This window comes from Passer domesticus, chromosome 1 (assembly GCF_036417665.1).
Source record: "Passer domesticus isolate bPasDom1 chromosome 1, bPasDom1.hap1, whole genome shotgun sequence".
Classification (NCBI taxonomy): domain Eukaryota; kingdom Metazoa; phylum Chordata; class Aves; order Passeriformes; family Passeridae; genus Passer; species Passer domesticus.
In genome coordinates this window covers 16164948-16187554 of record NC_087474.1, presented here as the reverse complement: position 1 = coordinate 16187554, position 22607 = coordinate 16164948, and the positions used below count along the sequence as shown (strand labels likewise).

Below are 22607 nucleotides of genomic sequence, written 5' to 3'. Positions count from 1 at the left end.
CCACAACACATGGCATATATGACCTCCCCTAGGTCAGCTGGGGCTGGGAAAGAGGACACAGATGACCTTGTCTAAAAGTGTCTGGTGGGAATGTGGTGCAGAAAGGGGCAGAAGGTACCGTGGCAGCTGGAACCTGTATGGCTGGATTGTTGCATGGCCAATATTTCACGGGTCATAGGGCTGGTGGGTGACAGTTCCATAGTGCCAATACGCCACTACCCAGTGGTTCCATGGAATGGGACACTAGTGGTGAAGCACTGCAGAGAGAAGTTTTGTCTCGGAGGAGTGGTTACTGTGTAACTCAAATTGGCAAGCAAAGTGAGATAAGCATCCTCTGTAATGTTGAACAACCCTGTTTTTTGAAATGGTTCAGGCCCTCATGGTTTGGTTGGTTAAGCACTCAAAAAAAGTAGAGGATTTACTTCCTGTTGAATTATCCTTTTTTTCTTGTGGAAGGTGAGAGTGAAATGCCTTTAGACAGATGCATTCACTGTTGGAATTTGCCACTGGATGTGGTCCATAGTGATTTCTGTAGTTGTTGTTACCTCACATAAAAGGAGGAAAAATTGTTTTCAAGGCAGATGTTACTGTTGCAGAAATGGAGTGTACAGAGTTCTGGTCTGATACTGCCTTGTTGAATTGCCATTGCTTGGGATTTTACTGCTTTAACTGCAGTAAAAACCCATTGCTTGGGTTTTTACTACTTTAACTTGACTCACAGGATTTCAGTCTATTTGCAATACAGGAAAAGGAGTAGGTCAAACTGTAGAGATTTTTACACTATAGGGCTTTCTATAACTATTCCGACCATTTTTCGGTCTCTTCCCTAGAAGTGGCATGTTTTGGCACCTGATGTTGTATGAACTGAATCCTACAAATCTTTGTGAAAAACGGTTTTGGGGCAGAAAACAGACCTTATGCATGGTCCCACAGAGCAAAGGCTGAAACCCACAGTACCAGAGGTCTGGTCTGCCCTGGGTGGTCAGTGGATACACTGTGCTGGTGGTTCCCACACTGTGCCTCAGGCCTGGCTGCTGGAGAAAATAGCAGAGAAATGAGGGTTTTAGGGGCTGGGTACAGAATGAAAGAGTGGGGGATGCAGGCTAGGGAGGGAGGAAGCTGGGCTTGCTGAAAAAGTGTCTGCATGTACAGTAGGAGTTCATAAGGAATGAAGTTTCACTAATTATACCAGTCATGGAAAAGTCTGTTTTCTTGTTAGCATGCCTTAACTGAATTAATTAATTTCATGAATATAATTCATGCCCCATGTCTGCTGCAAACCTTTTCTACTTTGTTTACTTGTTTTTATGGTATACAACAAAACAGGGATTTAGACAGTAAACCCCATATGGCATTCTTGCATGATGCACATTCAAGATGCAATTCTTATGGTTGCAGTTCTTCTAGATTAAATGAGTCGCATTCTGTTGCACTGTGGCTTTTTTTCTCAATAAAACCTACATTATTAAAATCCTATTTAGTTCTTTTGTATCCCTGCCATTCTCAAGCAATAACTAGCCTTAACTAGACAGTATAGTGGTTCAGTTTCATATTTCTAAATAAAATATCTACTTTCTTATGTATAAACTAGCAAAATGTAGCAGTGCTGTTAAAAAAACACAGTGAAGAATTAATCTTGATGGAGCACCATGTAGAAATGGGACTAATAAATGTTATCTTAAGCAAGAAAATCAGCAGCATGTAATGTATTTAAGATTAATAGGGCATTGGGATCCTAGAAAATATTCTCATCCATATTCCTATTAATATTTAATTTGTATAAATTGTTGTAGATGCAGCTGTTCAGTTCCATGGGCTGGTGTTTTAATCACGTTAATGTAGCAAACATTCTGCTATATCATAGCAGACTGAGTTTGGCTAGGAAAGTTCAAAGAGAAGATAAAGAAATTATCTGGTGTTTTAATATTCAATTATGTTGTTATCATGATTAGAAAGAAACCAGCAGTGGGTTGGAAGGTACCTTGTAATGATCCACAGGTATCACAAGACCTCTCAGATGTCTTTTGATGGCATGCAAGAGCACCCTGGCAGATATTGTGAGAAAGGACTGATTTTGCACATCAGGTTAACATGACAGCAGAAGGGCTTCAGAGCTGGAACTGGAACCTGTTCTTTCCAAGGATACCCAAGTCCAGGGTTTTTCCCTCAGGTAGAAAAACTTTGTGCTGTGAGGCAATACCTTCCATGCAGATGTGCATTTGTGCATGCATTTGCAATGCCAGTAATAATAGCTCCACAGACTGGTTTTTCTTATTATGGGAAGGATGGAATTGGTCAGTGGAACTAGGTATCTTTGCTGGGTGGGATTATTGCATAAAAGAAAAACCAGGCATTACACTGCAGTACTGGAAAAAGCTATTTGTGGAGGAGCAGGATGAGGGAGTGAAGGATGTGACTCACAGACAGGCTGATCACAGTGGAAGCACAGATTTGCAGATCACATCCACTGATTGTCAGTGAAAAACCATGACTGGAGAGGAGGCTTCTGGTGGGCTTCTGTGAAAGATGAGCAGTAAGCCTGATACCATTTAGCATTTTCAGTTGCAGTGAATAACCAAGAACAAAACGATTACTCACAAAATTTGTGGGTAATGAAGCTTGGTGAAATAGTAAATTCTGTTTCAGCAAGTCTATAATGAAAAGTATTTTTTACTAGAATCATAGAATATCTTGAGTTGGAAGGGATCCACAAGATTCATCTAAATCCAACTCCTGCCCTGCACAGGACAGTACCAGGAATCCCACCATGAGCCTGAAGTATTGTCCAAACCCTTTTTGAACTTAGACAGGCTTGGTGCCATGACCACTGGCCTGGGGAGCCTGTTCCAGTGCCCAGCCACCCTCTGGGTAAAGAAAGTTTTCCTAATATCCAGTCTAAACCTCCCAGACACAAACACAGGCTATTTCCTTGGATCCTGTCTCTAGTCACCACAGTGAACAGATCAGTTCTGCCCCTCCTCTTCCCCTCGTGGGGAAGTTGTAATGATGTCTCCTCTCAGTTTCTGACCCATGAGCCAGCTGCTCACCCATCACATGATGTGTTTATCCAGCTGTGAGCTGGACATCTTGTGCAGAAGGGTACTGTGAGAGACAGCATTGAAAACTTTGGTGAAGTCCAGAAAGATTATATCAACTGGCTTTCCTTGGTCAACTAGGTGAGTTACCTTTTCATAAAAAGAAATTAAGTTTGACAAGCAGGATTTTCCCCTTGTGAATCCATGTTGGCTCTGACCCTTGACCATGTTGTCCTTCAGGTGGCTTTCAGTAACTTGCAGAATAATCTCCTGAATTCTACCAGTCACTGAGGAGATACTAAAAGTCCTGTAGTTTCTAGTATCATCCCTTTTGGGACAGTGAGACAACCTTAGCCATCTTCCAATCAGCTGGGATCCCCCAGATTCCTAAGCCTGCTCAAAAAGCATTACAAGAGGCCTTGCAATGAATCATCCAGCTCTTTGAGTGTTCTTGGATGAATCCCATCAGGCCCCATAGACTTAGAGGGATCCAGCTGGAACAGCAGATCCTGTAGAAGTTCAGAGTCAGCTGGGAGTTTTTCATTCTCACAGCCATGGTTCTGCAGCTCAGGGCACTGGGACCCTCTTGGCCCATCATCAGTGCTGCAGACTGAGACAATGAAAGCTTTAAACATCTCTGCCATGTCCATGTCCATGGTGCTATTGTCTCAGTCAGAGAGATGCATCTGAGTGCAGCCAAAGGGGAAATTATAACTAGGAACTATTTAAAGACAAAAAGTTATGGAGAATAGGAGGTTAATCAGTAGGGAATTGATTTTACAACAGGAGGCAACATCTTTGAAATTCATATAAATGCAGCGTGTTCTATTCTTGAGATTCATTTTTAAAGGAGACACACAATAGGTGGTTGTGGTTCAGAAAGTATTTGAGGGCTGGAAAAATTCTTGGTACTGTGGAAGCTAATCTGGTTTTTAGATCCACAAGAAGATTGAGAGATAACTTCTGTGGTGTATAAATGAGCAGGGAGAGGAAAAGTAGTCACAAAGGACTCTTTAATCTATTGGACTGAGGTTTAATAAGAACTGGTAGCTGGAAGCCAGAGCCAGAGAAATTCAAATGAGCAATCTGGCATACATTTTTCTCAGAAGGGTGTTTAGCTACTGAAAAATCCAAATAGATTAGAGGAGCAATGAGAAATTTTTTGTGCTGCTTTCAGTTCTAGACTGATTCCTCTCTTGGAAGATTATGTAGTTAAGTACTACTACAAATGACAGGAATTTCAATAGAAAAGTGTAATGGTGTGTGTTATACAACTGATCAAGGTGTATAATTTAGTGGTTAGTCCAATACCTGGCCTTTGTTTTACAAACATGCAATAAAAACTATATTTAAATATTCTTTCTAGTATAGATCTACTAGGATATGAAGCATATTTATAGACTGAAATGACAGATAGTGGTACTGTTTGTTGGAATGTACCAGCTGCTTTGACTTTCATTATTCCTGATCACTTACTCTAATGTAGATCTTAAGTACTGGGGAACCACTTGTACCACCAGTGGTACCAATATTTGGTACCACTCCCTGGACCAAATATTCTCACATATTAGTTGCTCTTTTCTGGATTTCCATGGAGAATGAAAAAAAAAATTACCATTATGTTCTTGAAGGATTGAGTATCTGATCAGTGGTAACCAACCGCTGGTGACATAAAATGATGTGTTGCTCTGCTGTAACATACAGAGGGGTAAAGCTCATTTTCCTCATTTAGCATTGTACTGCTCTGCACACTGGTGAGTAATCCTCATAGATGATTTTCTGAAAGAGGCACAAGATGCTGTAAGACTTTTACACACAATATATTGGATCCATGATCTGAGCTGGAAAGACCAAGATAATGCTGACTTAACTGCTTGAAGCTTGGGAATGCATACAGAGTAGGTCCTGTAGAAAGTTTCAGTATTAATTCAGTTGTAAGTATTAAGCTGTTCCTTTTAGAACTGATCTGTAACATTGTCACTTAATATTCACTACCAAAAAAATTGTATTAAAAATTAAAACTGTTTTTCTGCTGTAGAGTATTACAGCACAGGACAAGTTTTGGATGTTCTTGACTTCTACCTCCTTTGTGTGCATACTGTGAGCCTCTGTTCACACTTGCATTTACTGTATATAGTTTAAGCTGAAGCCTCTGTTTCTGGCAAATCTAAAAATCCTAGCTGTTAACAATTAGTGTAAAATTTTGAGTGCCTATTTCCACTGTGTGAATTAAGTTGGCTGGGAGTTCTAATGCTGAGCTCCATTACTCAGGGGTCTCTGAGTCTCTTGCCAGCCATCAGCAGTGCTGTGCTCTGGTGGTTCAGGGCAACACAGCTGTCCTGGGGGAGCCATGTTCTGCTCTTGACTCTGCTGCAGTGATGTATGTTCTTCTTCTGAGATCTTCTTGAGCAAAAATTCCTTCTCTCCCGTGCTGGGCTTTTGGGGAGATGCTCCGTTCCTCCCAGGTGTGCCTAGGGGAGGTTACAGTTTTGTGTGAGTGCAGGGCTGCTGGTGGGGAGGTCCCTGCTCTCGGCAGGCTGTGCCTCAAGCTCTGTCTTGAAATGAGTTGTTGGGAAGTGCAGCCACTCTTGGAACCACAAATCTTACCAAGCTTTTTGTTTCTCCTTGCCTGCCTTCTTATACAACCATTAAGCCTCTCTGACTGGTATCAGTCCTCACCAGTGCACGTATTCTTATTTTCATCATTCTGTTCTAAAAAATGTCAGGCATTGGCAACCAGGGATTCACTGGTTCTGCCTTGTTGCTGTATGTGGATCAGGGCCTTTGTCATGGATGTTTTTCAGCATTTCTTTGATATTGTTTTCTACTGTTCACTTGTGAATAATGCAAATAGGCATTATATGTCTGAAATCATACTTCAGTTCAAACTACATAAATTCATGGCCTCTAAACAAAGAGGAATGTCAGAAGGTATTGTGGCATTTCACCAGGGCTAGTAATAAGAAAGTTGGTATGTGTAAGCATGTGTGGTACCATTGTCTTACTGAAACAATGCTAAAAATCTGTGAACTATTTCATTCCAGATGTTGCAATCAAATCTATGGGCACATTTTTGCAGATCTGTTCTTCTCCTTGACTTGCTTTTCTAGTTTTTCCATGTGACAAGTTTTTAGAACTTTTTACATGCTACTGTTTTGTGAAGTTATGTACTAAAACTTAATATTTTAAATTATTTTTCTTAAGCCATGTGTTTTCTAGCTCCCCTATGATTTCCTTCAGTCTGTAAATGATCATCATATATTCCTGAGGTAATTCTCTAGCACCTCAGAAATCACTTTCTTGTTGGCTTTGAACAAAACTCCATATAGTGCTGAGAGTCTTGAAACTGATAAAAGAGCTGGAATGACACAGTCCCAGCCATCCCCTAGTAAAAGCCTTAATTGCTTTATGCAGGATCTTGCCTCAGCAATAAGTCTGCCTTCTATCTTAGACTGGACAGACTTTTTTTTTCTTTTAAATCGGATTAACATAATCCAGCTCCGGACTTTGCTCCTCTGTACTTTTTCAAATGCTTTGGAGAATGTGGCTGCAATGACCAAGTCTCAATTCTAAGTTTCTATTCAATTTGCAAATGATTCTTTGCTACTTGAAAAAATGGCCTGTGTGTTGCTCTGGGATCCTTGTAGGTTGTGAATGTCAAACTTGTGTTAAAGTAGGAATTGATGGCTTCTGGTGAGTGTCAGCTACCACTGGCCTGTGAGGAGTAAAAGCCCATTTTTGTTGATTGGCAAACCATGACACTGTTGTACCCAGGAAAAAGAGTCATTGACTGGTTTGCCATGTATGAATGTATGAAAATGTAGTTTGCCAGAACATGTACTAAGTAATGTCCACTTTTGTCTCTGGCTCAGTCTCTTGTAATGAGATTTTGTCAGTGCTCCTCTGGAATACTGGTTAGTGCTCAGTTTGTTTGCTTCCTAAGATGTTGCCTCAGGTCTGGAAGCCCAATCAACAAACTCCTACTGGTTTTTGCATTATTTATTGAGATTTGCACTCACGTGTGCTGCGCAGCTGCACCATCAGGACCACAGATGTGAGCAAGGTACAAAATCCGTGCTGACCATTCTTTGTGTTTTCATGCTCTTTTTAATTTGGGTGGCAAACATGATGGTGATGCCCACTGATTATTTATACTCATCTTTGAACTTTGTTTCTGTGCTTACTGTTGCTCTCATGTGGCATTTTGGTATTTGTTTATCTTTGCTCAGAACTCTTAGGTCTCATCAGAGATTCAACTGCCCTGGAATCTTCCTGAATGGTTTCTGTGCTAACAAATGGCTTTTATGTTTCTGGCTGAAAATTTTGTTTTGCCAAAGATAAACTGTTCTGCCCAAAGGAGAATGTGAATATGTGCCATGCATAGAAGCATGGGGCAGGTCTACCCAAATAAATGCTATCACTTGATTTTTTTTCCACAAGATACAACATTGTGTGGGTACCTAAAAGCCATAGAAACCTGCAGCAGTGTGACAAACACAGAATCATAGAATCATTTAGGTTGAAAAATATCTTTAAGATCATTGAGACCAACCATAAACTTAACACTGGCAGGATCACCACTAAACTGTGTTCCTTCACACCACACTTACACATCTTTTAAATACCTCCAGGGTGGATGACTCAACCACTTCCCTGGGCAGCCTGTTTAAATGTCTGACAATCCTTTCCAGGAAGACATTTTTCCTATTATTCAATCTAAACCTCCCTTGGCACAACTTGTGACCAAACTGAAGAAAAAACCTAACTCTTAACAAATAGCTGAGTTGTGCATCTCACTAACATAGGGATGGTGCTTCCAGTCCTGATACTGGTGTGTTTTTTTGCTAATACAGCCTTTCTGTGCCATACCCCAAATGTCTCTTGAAGATAAATGTATTGCACAGTTGCCTTATTATTGACTTAGTCCACGTCCTCCAGGTTTTCCCTTGTTAAGGCACCCAAATATTTCTTTCAAATTGGTATTTGTATTTAGCTTTACAGAGTCTGGGTTGCACATTTAGTTGTCTTTATTTCCCTTCTGAAGAACCAGAGCTACCTACTTCCTTGCTTGTTTGTCAGAGCACCAAGTGATTCTCTCCGCTGAAGCTGTTGCCCTGTGGCAAGCAGCATAAATCACCATGAAACTATAGGTCATTTGGACTCCTATGAATGTGCTGTGTTCTGCCAGGATGTTCCTCAGTTCTTTGTTCCTTGCCTCTCCAAAGCTGTGCAAAACCAAGAAGGAGACATGTCATTGTCCTCTTAATTCATACATGTTTTTTTTTGGTAAAAGCTAGAGATTGAGTAATATCCAATTATCTATTTATCTATATGTGTATTTAACTTGCCAGCTTACAGGATGTTTGATCACTAATTAACTCTGAAACGACACTTATTTTACATTAGCTGTGCATTTACTTTGAGCTCTAGGCATTATTTCAGCTACCATTTTGACTTGAGAGCCCTAGATCACCTTAAGTTTAATCTTATGATACTTTGTTGGTTCATTCATCACTCCTGTGGAGCCAGCAGCATTGCTGGTTTAGTCCTGTGCAGAGTGTAAGAGCAGGCAGGCTTGTGTCACTCCTCAGTCTTTCTTCAGACAGGCATAGCTCTAGGTAAGGCATCTTTTTCTTGAAACACTATGACTGGTGCTTCAAGAATATAGATGTCTTGTCTAGCACCATCAGGTACAGTACAGTGTTTATTGTAGATTTTTTCACATGCCTTTTTGCCCCAGAGGTCTTCTGATCCCAAGTTCTGTTTGGGTAATTTAATTGATAGACAAATTCTAGTGGCTGTTTGAATGGCTAATTCTGGGATCCCAGTAATCCTTTTCTGAATTTTTTTCAATTGGATGTCAGCCACAACGAGGTCTGTTGCTCAGTTTGTCCACCTCAAATGACAAGACCAATTCTTTCTCATAGGTGCATTACAAACTCTCTTGTTCCCTCCTCCTTTGGGCTGGCTGTTTGAAATACCACTCTTGTGAAGGAAGTCCTACACTTTGAAATGTCAGTGCAGCAGTTCCTTAGCTTGCTGCCACTGTCAGTGCCTGCTGCCCACACCTCAGTGCTCCTGCTTGCACATGCACAGCTTGCTTGGGTTTCACTCCAGGCACTGTGAAGCATCTAACCTGCTGCTTGAGCTCAGAAAGGTAGATTGGCCACAGAGAACTGGGAGTTGTCTCCATTTTGTTTGTTTTCCTTCTGCAGTGTTCAGAAATCATTCAGAGCCAAAGTCTGCTTTACCCAGTGGGCACAACCCAGTGTTGTGTGGCAGGAGAGGCACAGCCACCAGCTGCAGCAGCTCTCTGCCACACCTTCCCAAAGATGCAGATCCCCTCAGCTGACACCTTCTTGAACAGAGTCACAGGGCAGCCAGAATGTCCTGTCCTGTCCTGTCCAGCCAGAGTGCACAGGCAGAACCAAACAAAACGCCCAACCCAAAGCCCTTAAGACTTCAGCTGTGAGGCTTTTTTTGTAAGAAAAAAGGTGATATTTATGAATCAAGTCAGTGGACTGTGTAGTTGTTTTCTGCACCTCTTTACTAGAAGCATAGTGACAGTGACATAGTAAAGTCACTGACAAAGGTCATTCTGCAAACCCAAACAATACTATTTATCCCAAATCCCAGAAGGGTTTCCTGGATGGGCTCATCAGTTTCTGGAATAAACACAAGACTGTCAAGCACAGCAAAACTGAGTACCCTGAAAGATACTGGAAATCAAAACCAGCGAGACAGGTTTTGTAGCTGTCTTCTCAGAATGCAGTGAGCATTGAAGCTTAGCTGTTTCCCGGGCTTGCAGCCTGGATCAGCCCTGCCAGGCTGGGGTGGGTGAAGAGCTGGCAGCACGCCCTGCCCTGGACAGCCTCAGCTCTGTCATCATGCATCATTAGCATGAAAAGTCAGAGGCATCGAAGTCATTTGCAAGACTTATCAGATAGGATACAGAAACCAAATTATGTATCAAGACTATTTTCAGTGAAAACAAAGTGTGTGTTCTATTCCTTTTTGTCTCCATGCTCAGTTAGACCAGGCTTGTTTGTTTTATTTTCATCTTCATGCTTCATGAAACACCACATTTAAGCTGTTTGTTATATTCAAGAGTCCAAATCTGTTTCTTCTGTTGTGTGGATGTCACCAGGTCTGAATTGGAGTCAATGTCTGACTATTAATTCAAAAGGAGTCTCATTAATTCCCCCCATTTGCCCCCTGTTTTCTTCCTTGGGTTATTTGTTCTGAAGCAAGGTCATTGCCACTGCATTTCTTAGCACTATGTGATGTCTCTCTAATTGCAATATTTATTTTTAAACAACTACTCTCTAAAAAACAGCTTGGCTATCAACACTTCTAATGTGTATGTGACCACAAAGGAAAGATGGGACTCTGCCCTTATTATCTTTGCAGATACTATGGAGTTTCAAGCTTATTGCATTTTACTCCCATTCTGTTCAGTCCATGTTGTTGGCAGTAGGGTCTCATTACTCTAGACTCCCTGTGGGTAGATTGCCTGTGTCTGTATTTTTTACATCTTTTACATTTGATTTCGGTGAGAATACAGGAGTGTTTTATCTATCTCATAGCAATCAGCTGTTGCTCTTTTGTCCTGAAAATTGTGGCATTTAGATTAGCTCTCATTATTCTTGTTTTTGTTGACAACTAAACCTTCTACTGCAATTTAAATTATAAGTTTTTTCATTATTTTATGGTGAAAACAGAAAACAACAGTTCGTGGAATTCAGCATGTCAGATGATGCTATTTCTTCCTCTGTGAGACAAAACACAGAAGATGAGAGTCAGTATTTCTTGCAGTTGTTTTTTTTAACTTGAGTATTTTATTGCAGAATGACAAAGAGAATGTTTCATTTATTTATTGAAGTTGTATGTTGCAGGGATGTATGTAACCATGCAGAGGAGTCTGAGTAATTTCATTTCCCTCTTCATTAGAATGGGTGACAGTGCTGTATAGTAATAAATTTGAAAATAAAAGTGAAAGTGTGTACTTTAGTGGGCCCCTGAGAGCATAATTTGTGATGCTTTGTAAAATGTTCAGTCAAAGCTCAGAAGATCATCATAGAATAAGTTATACAAGTTATACAAAAGAGCTTCTACTGCTGAGTTTTAAGTACTAATACAGTTCTAAAGCATATTAAATTTTAAGATTTAAGGTCTGATAAAAAAGCTTGTTACAGAAAGCATACCAAGAAAATGTAGTATCCAGAGTCACAGAAAAGCTGAGGTTGGGAAGGACTTCTAGAGATCATAGAGTCCAACTCGCCTGCTCAGAGCAGGCTCAGGCAGATCAGAATGCTCTGAGCCATGTGCAATCAGATTCTGAATTTCTCCAAGATTTTTCTTACATGTAGAAGGATTTTCCAGGATTTCAGTTTGTGCCCATGGCCTCTTATGTGGAGGCCAGAAGTGTCTGGCTCAATCATCTTTGCTCCCTCCCATCAGGTATTTATATACATGGGTGAGTTTCTCCCTGAGCCTTCTCTTCTGCAGGCTGAACAGCCCCAGCCGTCAGCTTCTCCCCTCTGCAAGGTGATCAAGTCCTTCAGTCATCTTTGTGGCCCTTCCCTGGGCTGATCTTTATGATGTCCATCTCTCTCTTGTACTGGGGAGTCTGGAGCTGGGCACAGCATTGCAGCTCTGGTCCCACCCACGGTGAGGAAAGCACAGGATCACCCTGCTCAGTTTGCTGCACATGCTCTGCCTGGTATGGTCCAGTGGCTGGTGGCCTTCTTTGCCACAAGGGTACACTGCTGGCTCATTGTCTTTGATGTCCACCAGGATCCCCAAGTCATCCTCTGCAAAGCTGCTTTCCAGCCAGTCAGCCCCTGGAATGTGCTGCTTCATGGCATTGTTCTTGCCCAGAATTATAAAGACATGAAACTTCAATTATTTTCACAAACTTTAAATTCAGACAGACATTCAGAAACCAATTTCCAAGAAACTGTAGCTTCCTCAGAAGTATTCATGATAAACCTAATCAGCATTTTTTTCTGATTGCCACACATGCTGAGAGTAAACATAGTTGATTGAGCATTTACCTGGCGAGAGATCATGGAAGCTTATCAAAGAATTAATTTTTATCAGATATTGCTGACATTGTACGATGATTCTGGGTTACTATTCTTTAAATTTCTTATAACTGTATGTTTTATTTTATATGCCAAAACAGGGTTCTTTTGTACTGCTGTGTACTGTGCTGCTTGCACAAGTCAAGCTGAAGCTAATCCAGGAATCCATAGGGATGCATTTTATCAGGTGTCAGTTTAATACAACTGGGGCTTTTTGACTGCTGGATTCTCTAGTTATTTGTCTTGTTACTATGGTATTATAAACTGAAGAAATGCATTCTTCTCTTTCTTCTGTTTTTGATCTTGTTCTGACCAGAATTTGCTTTCTGCTTTAGCTGAAAAACTGTTGCACATACTGATGTTCACTGTCTTACACAGGCATTTGTTCTTCCATCAGGAGAGGTATTTGGCATACTAAAGTACCAAACAAATTCTATTTTGGTCTGCTTACCTTTACTATAAATTTTTTTTCTAAATTTCTTTGTGAAGGAAACAAGTTGGGCAATTTGTCAGGGAATTCATGTGACTGTCATGTCTGTCTAAAATCTGTTTGTCCTCTGCATCATCTGTATTTAGAAGAAGAGACAGGGGTTTGGAGTAATGAAGGCTTGGAACCATTGTTGTGTTGCTTTTGAGAGTGGAGAATGCAAAATAAGATGACTAGGAAAGCAAGGGGAGGTCTGTAAGAGTACTGCAGCCTCTAATAGCCATATCTGCACCTCCGTATTGACAGATTAGAGGCATATTTTTATATGATGCTGTTCCCTCATGTTAAGTATCTCCTGACAGCCTGGAACTTGCAGTGAAAGACATGAAGCTTCTGTGGAAGCCTTTGCTATTTAACTTCATGTTAGACTTTCTGTTCTACAGAGGTCACTGCTCTCCATGCCAGCAGCTGGTCTCTTGCTTTCCCCTCTATAGGCGATGCTTGACATAGTCTGTTAACTCCCACCCCAAATGCACAAGGTGCTCAGTAACCTGCTCTCATTGATCTGGCTTGGATCAGGGTTGTGTCAGAGAATTTCTCAATTTCTCTCTTCCAGCCTTGGCTATCCTGTGAGTTAGTGAACCAGAGATGCAGTAACTCCCCAGATGCCTGATGAGCTTTAATACCCTTGCCAGCATTTTCACTCCATTCTGTGTAAGCTACTCCAGGTGCACATTTACAGAGGAATATTTTAATAATAAGAATATTTTATAACGTGGAAATTTTATTCAATGAAGTTAACATAGTTTATGGTTTCTATTTCTATTGGTGTTGACACTGCTGTATCTTGTGAGAGGTGGAAGTGTTCCTGACTTTATCTGTTATAAAAGTAGTTTGAATCTTATCTTTTGCAGGTCAGCTGAAGAATAAACTTGCCTTTCAAATATCCATGAAGGCCTTAGCCATGAGACCTGCAAGCACAACCACGAGATAAAGTTAATATTTATTCCACAAGTGAAAGGAGAACACAGTGCTGATAAAGAGCTTATTTTAAAGTAGAGTTGATACAAAACACTGCTGCCTGTCAATCACATTATAAATTGGCAAACATTTGTTTTATTAAAATGGGCACAAAACTAGCAAAAAATATTATAACTAAATAATGCAGTTACGTGTCTTTCTGTAGCACATTTCATTAACTCCTGTCAATTTAGCATCACATAATAAGGGTGTTGGCAATCCAGCACCTCTTCTGAGCTCTGCTAAGTACAGCAGTCTGCACTGTGGGTCTGAGGGAAGGAGTGTATCCAGTGGGTGTGATTATTACTCTTTCTCACACCTAAAGGAAGTAGAATAGTCAAGACAAGTTCTTTCTGCTACATGTGAGCTGTTTCATTATCTGACATGCAATGAAAGTATCTAAGAGAGAACATAACTCATCAAAGACTGGACCTTTCAGTGTATCCTCTTCCTCTGTCCTCATGGTTCAAAAGAAATGCATATTTATGATTATCAATGAAGTGATAAGATTAGGGGGATTATGTGTTAAAAAGTGAACATTTAGATGGCTTCATTTGGATATGTAAAGATGTACATGCTTCTGGTCATTCAAAATGGAAGCAATTTAGCCAGTTCACAGTAACTTCCAGCACTGAAACACTCTGACAAGTGAAAGGACAAAAACACACTCCAAAAGATATAAGGGCATAAAAATGGTGGCTTGTTGCAGTGTATAAAGACAGGACAGGCTCCTGTCCCTTTGACTGCTGATGTTTGCTTCCTGCATCTTTAATAATGAATTGCCGTTTTAAAGTAGTGTGTAAGAACCACATTGCACAGCAGCAAAGGAAGTAAATGCTTGCAACTAAATCTGTGAGGAGGCAGTTTAGTGCAAAAAGATTTTGTGTATGGAGCTCTAGTCAGTGCTTTACAGATACAATTCTTTTCCTAGTCTCCTGCTTTTTACTGGATTTTTTTTCAATGCAGTATACTTAAGCCAGTTTATTTTGAAAAATACTTCTCTTGAACATCCTCTGGAAATGCAGCTGGATCCACAGTCAGTGACACCTTTGCACTGTGTGCAGCTGCTCCTGCAGAATCCTCCCCCGAAAAGACAAAGAGAAAACTCAGAAAATGTGATTGGTGAGTCAATCAGGTGACTTATTTTTATAATAGAAAACCTCAAAGCAATGAGATGCAGCAGACCAGAAGCAGCAGTGCTTGTGCCTAATTCTTGATTCGTGTGCCATGCTCTTGCAGGGTGGCATTGATTTTATCCAGATTCTTGAATTCTGAAATTGCATAAAATTGTCCACAATCTTCTCTGTTTCTATTGGAATTTTGTTTCCAGATTCCTGCATCTGCTCCAGGGCTCCTGCTGTTACCTGCTGCTGTCCCCCAGATCTGAGCTTGCTCAGCAGTCTGTAGATAGAAAAACAGCACTTTCATCAGAGAAGTCTACTCACCCCATTGTTTCTTAAAAATTTGCATCTTTAATGTCTTACAAATATAAATAATGCCAGACATCACACAAAATTTGAAGATCCACGAGAAAATCTCATAATCATGAGAAATATTATAAAGAAAACAGAATCTGACTTCCAAGGAGAAATCCGTTTTCCTGCTTTTCATCTCCTGCAAATGGAATGTTCAAAAAAATCACTAGGTTACTGAAGCTTCTGTGATGACAAATCCAAACCCAGAGACTCTGTGGTTAGATCTTGTAAATCAATGTACCTGTTCCTTCAGAGCAGGGCTGGGAAGCTCCTCCTTGCTGGGGATGGAGAGAGCATGCAAACCCCTGCACTGGTCTGTGCATTAATGGGGTCCCGGGGATGTCAGCAATGAACTGCCAGCCTTGGTGGAATGAAGAGCTACATCTGCCCTGCAAGCTCCAGGATCTCAGATTCTGCTCTAGAAAATTCAGTAGCACAGTTGTATGATGTTATTAGAACACTATTAAATAGTTTTTAACTTCGGTAAAACAGCTAATAAGACAAAAGAGATCACATAGCAACACATTTCATTTTATTGTGCTTTAGTGTAGAAACTTGCTATGTAATTAGGACTAAAAATAAGTAAAGGAGGAGATATTTTTAGTGAAAGCCTGTTCAAACCCACCATGTAGCACACCCAAACTAACAGTTACAGTATCGCATTAGCCACTAGTGAAGTAGAATACAGAGGGTAAAACGATGTGGTATCTGTCTGTGAACATGAAAACAAATAATTTATCTGTGAAATTATGATTGTTTTTCTTCAGCTGCCGACTACTGTTTAGTGCTGTTCTCAAAAACCAAAGTATAGTGATCTGTAAATATGCTATGGATATATAGTTCAGTCCTCAATAAATGACTGCTAGCAGAGTGAATTATAATTCACTCAAGTCCACTACGTTTTTATTCACTACTTTTTGATGCAGTGAAAAGCCTTAGATTCTTCTTATATAGTACCTGAATAAATTATTCTAATGCATTTATAGAAGTGGTGAAAAACATAGTACAGCTGCAGTGGATTGCTACATATTTATTAAAGCAGCAACTTTTCACATCATGCAAATGGACCAGAATATTTACCATCTTTAACTTAAAAGGAGTGAGGTGTTTTGGTTTTCTGGCCACATTAAAAATTCTGGAAAAGTACTGTCTTGTTTAAGTGGGACTTATCGTTCTCTGATCAGAAGTACAATGCTTGCCAGTAAACCTAAGGAGGAGAAGAAAGGAAAGAAAATCACAGAACATTCTGAGCTGGAAGGGACCCACAAGGATCATCAAGTCAAGCTCTCAAGTGAATGGCCCATGAGGGGAACAAACCCTGTCCTTGGTGTTATTAGCACTGTGATCTGTGTACATCAATATAAATAGCCACTCTCAAATTTACTTTGGTTTGGATTTGGGTTTTATCCATTTCAAGACTTTCCCTGTTTGTAGTATGACTATGCTAAGAACAAAAGTACAGGCTTTGGCATGAGGTTTTGCCCAGCTATCTTATGGATGATGCTAGAAAATGCCTCTGAAAATTGGAAGGGTTGTTGAAATTCTCTGTGAATGTTTTCAGTGGTAGAGAAACAGTGTTAGATAGAGCAGCACTTACAAGGAGGGGAATTTTTCATCCCAGCTGGTTTTACTCATCAGTCTTTGTTAAATGAAACATCGTGAGCCAGGTTCACAAGGGGAGTTGCCTTTTGTACATTCAACTCCACAGTAGTCTGTGAAGCAAATTTTGGAATGAAAACCTTAAAGATGTTCTTGACCTGTTGTAGGAAAAGATTACCAGGAGGCAGTTCTTGCATCTGTTTTCACAGTGTAAGCTCCCTGATAAATACTGACCTTGAGATCTTTTGTACTGCCTGTTCTGAAAGTCTTTGATTAGGGTAAAGAACTCAATGGCTTTCAGTTTGCAAAAAAGAGAAAAAACACCTGATGAATTAATTAACTTAGCCAGACTTTATATAGGCTGAATCTTTAGACCAAATGACTAGTGGCAGGAGTCTCGAGGATGTCTGAAGTAAAGTTTTTGTCACAGAATCACTACAAATTTGAATGAAGGAAACACTTCAACAAGATTGGTTTGTTTATGGGCAAAATTGTCTGAGGAGCTGACCCAATTTTTCACTGAGTGAAGGATGTGGTTATTTAAACATATCTGTCAGGAGGAAAGTACTGAAATGGCTCTGTTAACCATTCAATAGCAGACTTGGAAAGAGATGGCTTTGTGCCTGTCCCAAGGACCTGGGATTTTCAGAAATTTAAGCATCAGCTTCTGTGGTCATGAGCTCTGTGTGATGCAACCTTAAGCCCAAGTGGTTGACAAAGAGGAGACATTAAAGTGTTAAAGGCCAGCTTGGATGGGGCTTTGAGCAACCTGGTCTAGTGGAAGGTGTCCCTGCCCATGTCACCAGGTTGAAAGATAATCTCAATCTCTAAGGTCTCTTCCAAACCTAACCATTGTGCAATATGTCACTGCTAGTTGTCTGGGCACACACTGATGGGCTTTTTATTTAATGTTTTACAGTGTGCTCTGTAGCAGCTCTGCCTCACCGGAGTTTGACAGCGGAGTGTCAGACGTTTCACTGGCACTCTGCTACTTCTGCTAATCTCAGCAGGATTCGTGGGGGTATTAGAGCAGTAAGTGGTTTATTAGAAGAGATAATTAGCACAAAGCAGATGAGGATTTAATAAATAAGGAGACTTGGTCTGCATCACTGAAACCTAGTTACGTGACATGGAAAGTCCCCTTGTTGAGCCTTCTTACCTCTCAGATCCCCAGTGCTTAATACATCCATCAGCACACATTCAGGATGGGCAAATCCTGTTGAGGAGTGGCCATTTCTGATGAGACCTACCTGGATGATATTGTGATATAAACAAAAGCACTTCAAAAAGCAACACACACACACAGAGGCAGAAGTTTCAGTATCTCCTGCAGTGGGAGCTGGGAGGCAGCTGGAACAGACGCAGGCAGCGGGGCAGTGAGCTGGGGAGCAAGGAGGCACTGGGGAAAAGCAAAGCTCAGCTGGTCTGCCAAAAGACTCCAGCTGCAGTTCTTGGAACTGGCTGCAGGCAGAGGAAGCTTTTTGTTCTATAATCCACCAGGAAATTGAGCTTTTCCCAGGTGGGAATTTAGACTTGCAGGTGAAAGGAGAAAATAAAACCTATGCGTAGCATGAAAAATGTCAGAATCCTCGGCTACATTTAAAGAAATAACATTGTTTGCTCACTACAGATTGGCTTACTTACAGGTTGGCAGACAAAAGCTACTTCAAATGAATAAATTTTCATCAAAGCAAGTAATATTTTTAGACCTTTTCCATGTTATTAAATATGAAAGAAAATGTTAGTCCAGTGCTGCTCACATGGGAGTGAGTGAGTGGTTCTGATTGCAGTGGGAAATCTATTGTTGTGCTGTTGCCTCCCAATACCCAGAGCCTTTCCTTGAACTGCATGTGATTTCCCTCCCACCTTCCTCAGTCTGTTCAAACTCCAGGAAATTATGTCAGTGTTTATGCAGAAATGGAGCTTTCATTCAAGCACTGTAGGATTACCTTTATATGTGTAGCATTAAAATGATCTAGGAAACTTCTGTGCAGAGTAGGTTAGCATTAAGTCATGACACGTCTCTTTGTTTATTAGAGGTAAATTTTACCAGGCACTGAGGTAAAATGCATCTTCACAGTTTGTTATTCTAGCCATACATTATAAATTTGTATTGCATTAATTTCCCACAGTAGCAAATCACTGTAAAACTCTAGAGAAGATGTCAAGGAAATTCTACTTTCAAAATCACATTTTTGAAAGTAAATACAATTTGTATTTGCAGCAGAAACATTGCAGAAAATGTTTTAGAAACAGAACTGCTTCTTCTTCTTCTTGTAACAATGGAGCAAGCCTATGATGCCACTGGTGGCCTCAGTGTGCAGACCAGCCTTCACAGAATTACAGCATGGCTCAGGTTGGAAGGGACTACAGTGGTCGTCTGGTCCAGCCTCCCTGCTCAAGCAGGGCCATCCCAGAGCACATTGCACAGGATTGCATCCAGATGGTTCTTGGGTATTTCCAGTGAGGGAGACTCCACAGCCTCTCTGGGCAACCTGTTCCAGAGTGTGACCACCTGCACAGTGAAGAATTTCTTCCTTGTATTCAGGTAGAACTTCCTGTGCATCAGTTTCTGCTTGTTGTCTCTTGTCCTGTTGCTTGGCACTACTCAGGAGAGCCTGGATCCATGCTCTGACACCCTCCCTTTAGGTACTGACAGACACTGATGAGACCCCTTCTCAGTCATCTCCTCTCAAGGCTGAACATCCCCAGCTCCCTCAGCCTTTCCTCATAAAACAGATGCTCCAGTCCCTCAGTCATCTTTGCCACCACCAGCTGGACTCACCCAGAGCTCTGTGTGGCTCTTGTACTGAGGAGCCCAGAACTGGACACAGCACTCCTGATGTGGCCTCACCAGGGCTGAGCAGAGGGGTCACCCCCTCAACCTGCTGCCAAGCTCTTCCTACTGCACCCCAGGACATCATTGGCCTTCTTGGGCATAAAAGCCAAGCACACTTGTGCTCTGTTACCCATTACAAAATCCAATGCGTTTGAGTGGGTTAGTCAATTCCTCTAAGCTTTTGTTATCTTTCATGACAGTGTTCTTGACACGTATTTGCTATTACAAAAGTCTTTTCTGAAATAAAAAATGTGGGAGATTTCCTGTTGTTTATACTGTAAGATGTTACATGCATAGTGTGAAGGAATTGAGATAAAATGATGGCTCTCAGTGATATGTGGCCAAGTTTGCTGGCTACACACAAGATGGGGGCTCTCAGAAGTATCCATACACCCACATAATTGTCCAAACTTCTTTTTCTAGTTGTTGTATATTTTCAGTGGACAGGACACGATGCATATGACGCGGGTCTTGCCCTGCTGTGGTCGTGCTGCTGGCATGGCATACCTCAGTCCAGGTTTGCTCAGGTTCAGTGTGGTCAGAATCAATAAAGCAAAAGATCATCCCATAAGAGTATTCTCTTCAGTGGTGCACTTCTAGTTTGTTCTGTGCTGAGGTCTTGAGAAATCACTTGGGAAGCAGACAATTACTAATTTGGACACTTTCAGCTGGGAAATTGTTTAGAAAGCTGTTCATTTCTCATATGGGTTTTATTCTTTCCAGTGAGAGCCAGTAACTCATGGTATGAGTCTATCTAAATATGATTTCTGAGGTCTTGGGCCTTAAGTGTTGATATTCTTTATTCAGTCATGTTTCCTGATGTGGAGATTATACCTGCACCCAGTATTTATGTGTGTCTGTGTGTCTGTGTGTCAAGTGTGAAGTGAAGGCACTCTTTTGTAATCGACATGGTGCCATACATGTCCCACTGGTACCTTTTCACTTTTAGGAGAATCACATCAGTTTACTAACTCAAAATAACTAGTGGCATATTCACTGTTAGTCCAGAAATGTAGGTAAGACATAATCCCTGCACTGTAGGAGGGCAATGTACTTCTGAAGGTCTTGACCCATTATCTTTCTGATGTAGCTTTTGTATCATAACAAAAATCACCAGTCTGGAACAGAGCAGCTTGACAGAATGACTCAGTTGAGTCACAAAATGACAGATGCTAGAAATAAAAAATAAACAAACTGCCAGGTCATTGCTGTGAAAGCAGTATCCTTCACCTGTAGTTCCTGCTATTTATGCAGTCATGGTAGTTTGGGGACCATCTTTTGTTGATATGACATGAAAGTTTAATATGGTTTTATTTATTTTCTAAAGTTACATATTGCATCCTAGGATATAACTACAGCAGCAGCCATGTGCTTCACTTGGTGTTTCCAAGCTGGTGATCCCAGCCAGTCCTGTGAACCAGCATGCTCTGTCCCTCTGCTTCAGATCCTCTTGCAGCATCGCTTCCCTTCCCAGCTGCTGGGCTTCCCTTGGCTCTCAGTGTTTGCAACCAAGCCCTCCCCTTCTCCATTTATATGGAGCCAGGCACGCCAAACAAAATCCTCAGACCACGTAGCTTAATTCTCCCCAGTCTTGATGGTGCAGCCAGCAGAGCTGGGATTTATGTGCCATGGTCTCCAGGCAGTTCATTCAGCCTGAACTGCACCTTCTGTTTACTCTGTAAAGGGAATGGCTATTGCATATCAGCTTTAATCCTGGCTGTAGCTGTCTGTGAGTCAAAGCTTTGCTCGAAGGCAGCTGTCTTCCAGAAAAGCAGGTAAAACACATTGCACTGTTTTGTCTGATCTGCCTGTAAACAGAGCTGATGACATGTCACTGGAAATGATTGTTCAATTATCCAACAACAGTGCAGAAAAGTGGGTTGTATATGCTGAGTGGTTTTAGGTGGGAGTATAGCTAGAAGATGCTGAGGAACATGGTTAAGTTTTCTCTTCTGTTTTAGATCAGAGACCATATGTCTCAAACAGACCCCTGGGCTTCTACCAGGGCACTGACTAGCACTGCCAGTAATTTGGCTGTAGATAGGACAGGAGGAGTTTGCCTTACTTGATACTCATAATTAAACATGAATTTGCTCAGGAACTTGAATCTGCTACATCTACATTCATAAATTAAGTAGCATCTGAGAACATTCCTGGGCACTGGGACTCCATCCTCTGTCCTGCTGAATTGTAATGCTGAGAATAATAGTATGTTCTCTGCAAGTTGGCTTCAGTGCCAGGGATGACCCAGGGCATATTTGATTTCCTATCAGCAATGCAGCCCACCAGCCCCACTTCTTGCCTCCCTGTAAGAATTCTCTTCTATTTGTTCAACAGCTAGTTTGACCCAGCGTAGAGATATTGAACTGAGTGGAAAAGGGGGCCTTGAACATTGTCTACCTGGAAATCAGGGCAGGGATTTGAATCAACAATTGCCCTGTTTTCTGACAGAGGGTACCAGTAATCAAGCACCAAGTGTTTGCTGAGGCAGTCTGGTCTCATACTACAGCGATTCGACTTTTCTACAGTGAACTTTGATTGTATGAGTCAGAGGTACAGGAAAGATAGTGACCCTCCAGTCTGGTGAGATGATGTGCCCTTGGGAGAGGAACTCCTGGGCAGTTGTCTCTGCTCATGTTCAATAATACATAGAAGATGAGAGCAGACAGAGCATGTAAGTCAGTGCTGAGGTGGTGAGCAATGAGGCTTTGGATTCACATTGTGGCAGGAGAATAAGGGAATTGCAACTTGGGAACTTGTGTTCTGCTTGACTGCTTTTATACCACAACCTTTGAAAAGGAGATTTGCAACATTACTGACCTAATGCAACTTTCTTTACAGCTTTTCAGAAAAATAATGTTTGAAAAAAGAAGTGTAAAGTTGGCTTCCATGTAAGCCTACGAGTCCAAGGTAGAAATTATCGTGGTGGGGAATGCTTATTTTTATGAAAAAGAGGAGAAAAAAAAAGAAATGTGATTTGATCCAAATTGGAGGAGGTTTGACTGCTGTATAGAAAAATATTTGTTTCACTGTGCTTAGGTAAATAATATAGCAGCAGCCCACCCCTCTCCCTTAGAAAGCTGTCTCGCAGGCAGCAGTTAATGAACTAGTAATGAAAAAAATCAA

The 22607-nt window shown here is 41.1% G+C and overlaps 1 protein-coding gene and 1 long non-coding RNA gene across 3 annotated transcripts in view; both read left to right on the top strand.

The window, feature by feature from the left end:
• Window positions 1–22607, top strand: part of GPR158 (G protein-coupled receptor 158) — a 186352-nt gene that overhangs the window by 137834 nt on the left and 25911 nt on the right. The gene's annotated exons all lie outside the window — the stretch shown is intronic.
• LOC135293458 (uncharacterized) lies at window positions 243–14813 on the top strand. Its single transcript, XR_010355580.1, has 4 exons — window positions 243–456; window positions 3021–3176; window positions 13165–13262; window positions 13463–14813. It is a non-coding gene; the product is annotated as an uncharacterized LOC135293458 (long non-coding RNA).